Here is a 7,644-nt window from a genome sequence, read left to right as displayed (position 1 = left end):
CTAACTTCACCTTCGGTGCTACGTGGTTACCGAGAGGCAGACACAGTCTTTTCAGCTGGCTACTTTGGCAATTTTTTCTGGAAATGGTTTAGGTCTAGCTCATGACAAACCTTTTGTGTCCATTTTTCCATATCTTTGACTTTTGTTTTCTCATTAAGAACCCTCACACGTTTAGGGAGAGGGTATTTTTTATTCTCTATGTGAGAAAAAAAGGACTCATTTACTGTAACACTTCCCTTTTCTTCGTCGTTTGCTTTCCCCTAAAGCTGTGGCAGCCATTTCTTTCAATCGTTGCCCAGTGAAATCCCGAGAAGCTCCATGGACTGCAGCGAATGCCATTTTCTCTCTGAAATCCCCCAGCAGTTTTATGGCAGCTGTGGAGTCTTTTGACCCTAGCAGAAGAGGTGGTGTTTGATCCTTACAAGATAGCTGTTCCATGTTGGATTCCTATTCCAAAATTCCAGTTAAAGACTAAAGTGGTAAGTTCATTATCTAACATACATAATGTAACAGCCACAAAATGATGTTAACGTAACAGAAATTATGTGCTTTCTGAGTAGGAAAACAATCTAAAATGAAAAGCCGCTTCTCAGTAACAGCTTTAAAAAGTATTACTTAATTGTTTTTTTGTTTTTTTTTTTTTTTTTTTCTAAAAATCTTATATTTGTTTCAGGAGATCCAAAGAGCCTGCTTTAAAGGCTCTTTCTGTCCAGTTTCCTCCACTGGCCTGTAGCAGGTTTGAGCTGTGTCCCATTTTGTTTCCCAATGTCCAGCCCTTTCTCTGGCTGGTGATCTCCCAGCCCACGGGCAAATGCCTTCCGTCTCCTCCCTCTGAAGTTCAAGGGCAGCCAAAAACTCTCTGAACAAGCCTTTGATGCAAGTGGTTTTTGGCTGTTCCTATCTCAAAACACAACAAGCTCCTGCCTAACACTAATGAGAAGATTAAGATGAATATGATGGTAACAAATCAGACCAAGGGCCAGTCCCATAGGCAGGGCAGGTATCAAGGTGAAAAAGTGATAATTTAGTGCTTTTTCACCTCATGGATGCTTAGTTGTCATTGAAGAGAGCACACTAGAGAAGTGATGCAGAATTACTCACCCTTGCAACTGCTGCAGAGTGTAAATGAAAGTTACTCTGTTTTGTCACTGAAATAAGGATGCATCCAACTTGCTGGATGCAGACCATTATTTTAACCCTAGAGAGCTCCTGGGTCTTCCAAAATAGCTCAAAGAAAAGGCCTGCGTAATTTATAAAAGAAACAGGGATTCTTTTGATATTTTGGATTCCTCTAATCAGAGAAATTAAAGGTAACTTTGCTATTATTTCTTCTGTGTTTTCTCCTTTTCACACCTCCCCACAGAGTAAGGTTTTTGATGAATAAGCAACTGATGATCACATTATTTCTCTAGATCCTCTTTGGCAGCAGGAATATTGAAAAGTTAAGAAACAGAAATGCTGTAAGGGTGTTTCTCCCCCTCATTAACTTTCCTCTGTATTTCAGCTTTCCACCACCAATAATTCTAGAGGAGACTTGCATTCCAAAAAGGTAAATTTAATCTGGCATTTCTGCTATTCTTCCAAAGACTCACTTATCACAACATACACAGGGATAGATAGGGGTTACTCACCTGAAGTCTATCTTAATTTAGTTTAACTATATGGGATATATTTTCTCCCTTCCCCAACACCTGCCCTAGGGTAGTGAGTGAGATGTAACATATTAATCAATACAAGTTTTCTGTGGTGGTCTCAAAGATGGGAATAGAGTTGAAAGACTGTACAATAGTTGTTAAAATACGAATGAAATGCATGACTGAGGTCTACTGCAGTATGTTGACAGCTTTTGGGAATCTGTAACTCTTTTTCAAAATGACCCCGGGGGCGTGGAGGGGGAAAGCAGCTAAAATCAATGAATATTCAACTTCTTGTTCCTGTTAGGCATGTAATTCTTCACAAATTTCAGTGAGTTTAAGTGTCCAGGCAGAAATGTGAACCCTGGATGAGGCAGCGCTAACTGTGTGGCCTCTTAAAAGAGCTTCTGGCCAACATGGAAACAGTTCTAGTCCCCACAGGAGAGAACTGGTGGGAAGTGATTCTAAGGTCCCTTCTCTGAACAAAAGGACCATACAGCAGTTTGTAAAAATAGTGGTGGTATAATGCTATTTTAACATATGCAATAGTCAAATACTTTATTGGCTTGGCTTGTTATGAGTTAGGACCCTAGCTTGGCACGTACACCTGGACCTGGTCTTGTCATAGGGATCTTATTTTACAACTTTTGTTTGTTTTTAACAGCCACATACAAACCCTTGGTCACACAAAGCATTTATCTGTTCTGGTACCTGTCTTTGTGAACAATAAGTCAAGCACAAGACAGTTAAATACCTCTATATGGGATCTAACCTCAACCACTTTAAAGTATTCTTCAACTCAGAAACTTGATCATAAAAATAGTGTGTGCATGTTTACTGCATGCAGTTTTGTTCCCTGTTACTTTCTCTATTGTGTACGTTACACTAAAATATTTTTTTTAATACCAAATACTCGTTACCTGAGCCTGCCATCCAAGAGTCCAAATACCTTCTTCTCTAGTTGTTAACTATCATCAGCAGTGAAAATGCAACAGGCTATATTTTCCACTGCCACAGCTTTTCATTCAATGTTAGATTTAACACAAAGTTACGGTTAACACACTGCCCATGTATTTTGAAATTAATTGTCAATGTTGCTTCCTAAAAAGAAATAACCAAGCTCATTTTTTGCTGTTTTATCTCTGCAGGGCAGGCAAGGAGCAGAAGCAACAATAACAACAACAAAGATTTGATGCCTAAGCAGATATAATTTAAAGGCAGTGAGAAAATGTTTTCTAAATAGTTTTTTTTTTTTATTATTATTATTCAGTAACAATTATTCTCTTTATTCCAAATACTTATGATATTGAAGAATTTATGCATAGCTTCTTTAACAACACGAAGGTTCTGTGTTTTGCCTTCCCAAAAATAAATATCAAATCTTATTTCCTTTGTAAAATATGCAGTTTTCCCATAGGAAAAATAATAAAATTCCCTAATAACTTTGTTAAATTGTTTGCAGGTGTCAGTCATAAGTATAGACATGAATAAACCAAAATAATGTTTGTATAATATTAAAGAATCATAAAACAGAAATACAGCACGAATAAACTGAAACATCAAGGGATCTTGAATATAATTCTAGTTTTTTGTTGCATATGGTACTGTCTGGACTGTGTATGCATCTCCCCTCTTCTAGTGATACAGCAACCTGCTACAATTTCATCTTAATAGGGTGTAGATGTAGTCTTTTAGAGGGAAAAAATATTTCCCTCCAAAACAGTGTCAAGAAATGTGTTCTTGATATATTACAAAAGAGATTTAATAATAGATTCTGTCATCTAACATAGAGAAGTATTTCGATTCCCTAATATAAATTGTAGTAAACTTTCTTTAGCATCTATGTATATCTGTACTCTCACCACAGAAGCTTGATAGAACTCTTGATATTTAGCTTCAAGCACAGTATTTACTGTGCAGCATGTTTTTTGGTTTGTTTTGTTTTTTTCTTGATGCTGAAATGGCTTTCTTAACAGCCAAAGAAAGTGTATTTGTTTCTATTGAAAGGTAGCTATCTCACTTTTCCATGTTGACTCATAAACAAATGCAGTTGCATGGGTTATTTTCCTTGACTTCATGTAGTGTACTGCTGGTAAGAGAAACTGAGTAAGTATGTTCCTGCTACAAAGAGGTAAAATAGAAAAAAAAAAAATCCTTTCTGTGGTACTTTTTTAGCTACTTTAATTTTTCGTTTTCCACACTCAAAGATTCAAGAACAAATATTCAAAGTACAAAAAAGTTACATGCCTCAGTAAAATGTAACAGGTATTGCATACTTTAAGGAAAGCGTCAGATATATTGTCCAGATTTCCAATGTGTGTGCAATGGGACACCCATCACCAAAATATTTCAGCACTTGGACAAAAATCATTGTATTACGAAGCTCTCCATAAGCATGGTGAGTGATCTGCATTTCTCCAGCCCCAGGCTTCTGGTGAAGGGTACAAGCAGCTGACACTGTGGCCCTGAAAATACTCTAGCCTTAAAGCAAACTAAGCCTTCTGCTGAGCAGTTTTAGAGTTTAGGAGAGGTTCTGGCTGTTTAGTAGCATTAGCTGTGGTGGAGGGATGCTGTGGAGGATCCTGCCACCCGTCTCTGCCCCTGCAGACACAGCCCTCTGCTCCTCGAGGGTGAGGAAGGGGTGCGCAACGCAGGTGCTTCGGCGGGACAGATCCTTACAGGAATACGTTGCTAGACCACAAAACCAAGACTGTTGCCCCTTTAGGCCACCCTTACCGACACCACCACTCTGCTAAAGAGCTAGAGGCTGCCTTGGTGCAGAGATGCTGTGCTAGTGAGAGCAAGGGCTGAGGCAATGTCAACCTAGTCTCAGCAGCAATCCTAGAAATACCTTCCTGGGGTTCTTCCAGCTCTGCTGTGTGCAGAGTACTTCCACGGAACATGCATGCCTTTGTTTTGATGAAATGCAGAGTGCTAAGAAAGTGCTGTGTGTAGGTAATATTTCCCATCTACCCTGTCTGCAGCGTATTCTGTAGTCATCCTGGAAACTGCTCTGCTAATAGATTGGCTCCTGATGTGGTGTCTGCAGTCCTTGATCAATTATTTTTGCTCATTTTTTTGGCTCAGAACAAGGACCGCTTTCTGTAAAGTAAGTGCTGGCTTAAGCATTCTGTGCTTTTTCCCTGGGTGTGTTTGCACGTGTATGTGGATATATAATGATGTGATATCTCTGAATCTAGAGCCTGGTGATTTTTCTCTTGCAGTCTATGTCAAATCATCAGGCGTAGCTGTGGTGCTATGAAATAAATCTCCCTCAAAAAACAGTATACCAGTCATGGACTGAGCCAATCTTGGCACCCAGCAGCAAGTAACGGTCGTGTTCTCCTGCTGCGGCATTGACTCATCTCTTCCCTCCGAGACGGAACCATGAACTGGGGATTGGGGGGCAGAACCCATGTCGTGGGGTCATATTCAGCCCGGTGGTTCATCCACAGGGCTGGAGAAAAGCCCTTACACCGGGGATCGAGTGGGCAGCTCTTTGATGACAGAGGCTTCTTCAGAGTCCCATGACCACTTTGCAATCATAGCTGGTTGCCCAGGTGGGGTTTTGTTTGCATGCCTGGCTTTTGTTTGTGACAGTATGCAAATACAAGTGTCCTGCACCTCTAGATAATGACAAGGAGTGGAGTTAATTTTTAAGGAGAAGCTGTATAAGCACGGCACAGTTAAAGTTCTTGATGTAAAGAAAGTCACCAATTCACAAAGGAATTTGATTACCTCTATCCATTATACACACACAGTGAGTGATCGTGCTACTAACCATCTGTCATCTATTTCATTTGCATCATCAACACCTGCCCTGTTTATCTGCTACATTCTTTTCTTCGCTGAATTCTTACACTGCTTTAATAAAACACAGAAATGTTATTGTTAAAAACCAATTAATTTACAATCCTCCATAGAGATAGTATTACTTATAATTCAATTTAGCTTCTAATGACCTGCTTTCTTGCAAAATGACTTAATTCTAGTGTCAAAGATTAGTTATTAGACATTACCCTGCTGCACCAGTCATGTACTGCTGAGACAGGCAAAGCAGCTCTAGGTGTCCCTGGTCATTAATCAGAACTTGGAGACATTTTCCCTTTAACTCATTACAGAACCTGATTTCATCTGCCATTTTAACTCTTTGGTTTACAGAGTATTTTGAATCTACTTTTCCTTGTGGTTTTGTACTTTGGGCCTTCAAGGTTGGAGAACAGATCTGGAAGTCCGTTTGCTTTGGAAAAAGCTGTTGTTGCCCACGCTTTCTGCCGACCCTCCGCTGAGGAGTTCATTTTGTATCTCAGCCTGCATGCGACTGGGGCCTGAAAAGCAGTACTTGCCTTTCCCTATGTCAGTTTTGGGGAAATTAACACAAATGGATTTTCCACGCAATTACAGCACTGGGTGTGCTTTCCTCCTCCCAAGAAGAAACAGAATTCTCGACATACAACTCGGAGGCCAACCTGCCTCCCCAGGAGAGCCTCGGAGAGGTGGCTGCCACCAGCCGCCTCCTTCCTGAGCTTCCCAAAAGGTATCGTGGAGCCAGTGTCCAAACCCAGCCAATTCTCATGGCATCGGCTGGGCTCACGGGCACTCAGAAGAATGGCTGGTTTTGTAGTTCACACGATGATGTTCCCATGTACAAAATACTACATGTAATCTAAGGCTGGGTCAAATTCTTCTTTCTCACTATGTCCCAGGCATGGGTTGGATTTTCTTACTCATTACTAGTATGGCTGCTTCCTCTTTTTCAAGTGGCATAGCACTTTACTGGGAGTCACCCTACTTGTGGGTCATTTGCAGACTGTGATATGACAGTAAGGATGGATTTGATCTTTGGAAAACTGTCTAAAGCACTATTCTGTATCTCTGTGGTTTTTGTTTCTGTGACAAGAGAAATACCTGCCATTAATTTAAATCCCAAATCTTCAGAGTGTTTCAGCAACAAAGAGCATAGAAATTGCATATACAAGTGGATGGATTATATATAGAAATTAAACCTTTTAAACAATTTATGACAACTTAAGCTTTTGAACAATTACATGCAGAGTATTTTTAAAATGCATAACAAAATTAAAACTTCAGGCTCATCAAAAGCCATTCATGGAGATGGCACAACTGGCAGGATTTAATGTGGAAAAGGTTATTTCTTCTATTCACAGCCAAGTCTATATGCTGCAGTACTACTTCCAATAAAATCTTATTTTTAGCATGTTTAAGTGGTACAGCTTAGAGTGGGTGAAATTTTTTATTTTCCCAAAATACAGTCACTTCTGTCTTTTGAAAACTGAGAAGCTACCTAGTGTTATAAAAGGAAAATAATGTCTCATCTGACTTCTTGACAACTGCATGCCACGCTGGAAGAATAAGAGATGCTCATTATTTTCCTAAAACACAGGAATTGGCTGTACAGTGTAGGCTGACGAAACTTCAACAGCTGTCTTCTAAGAAGCAGGTTTTTTTCACAATAGACTATCAAGGGACATGTGAATAGTACACCAGACTAACTCTTAAACAACAGGCATTCTTACAAATGATCAAACTCAGCTATGAGTGCCTAAGAATAACCTCCTTTGGATGGCAGGGGTGGGACATTGCTCTTCACGTGCTGCAAATGCTAAAGCTGTACATAAAACATTATGCTGGGTGAATGCTCTGTTTATATAGCTTATAATATTTGCAGACAAAATCCATCTGAACTACTAATATCTTAAATACTGCAAGGACCAGCCCTTTGGACAATATGGTAAATCTCTTTGTATAAGCATCCTTAACAGCACTGCTTTCCAAATGATATAGACTTATTGTTTCGATCAGACTAATAAATAATTCACATTTCTAAATGGTTTCTACACAGGGTGATGGAACATTGTGGTAGGGTAGGAAACATCCAGCTAGAGCCTAAAACGTCTTCAGACATAATCCTAAAATAATCCTGTTTTCAAATGGTAAAAGTTCGTGCCTCCTGCTCAGGCGGCACATCATCAGCATCCAGATCAGGAGT

The 7,644-nt window shown here is 39.7% G+C and overlaps 1 long non-coding RNA gene across 1 annotated transcript; it reads left to right on the top strand.

Annotated features, from left to right (window-relative positions):
- The first annotated feature begins 411 nt into the window (after positions 1-411).
- Positions 412-2,862, top strand: LOC116962740. Its single transcript, XR_004407766.1, has 3 exons — positions 412-479; positions 1,505-1,549; positions 2,783-2,862. It is a non-coding gene; the product is annotated as an uncharacterized LOC116962740 (long non-coding RNA).
- The last annotated feature ends 4,782 nt before the right edge of the window (positions 2,863-7,644 follow it).

Source organism: Tyto alba, unplaced genomic scaffold (assembly GCF_018691265.1).
Source record: "Tyto alba isolate M040663 unplaced genomic scaffold, T.alba_DEE_v4.0 Super-Scaffold_46, whole genome shotgun sequence".
Lineage (NCBI taxonomy): Eukaryota > Metazoa > Chordata > Aves > Strigiformes > Tytonidae > Tyto > Tyto alba.
This window is presented reverse-complemented; position numbering and strand designations above follow the sequence as displayed.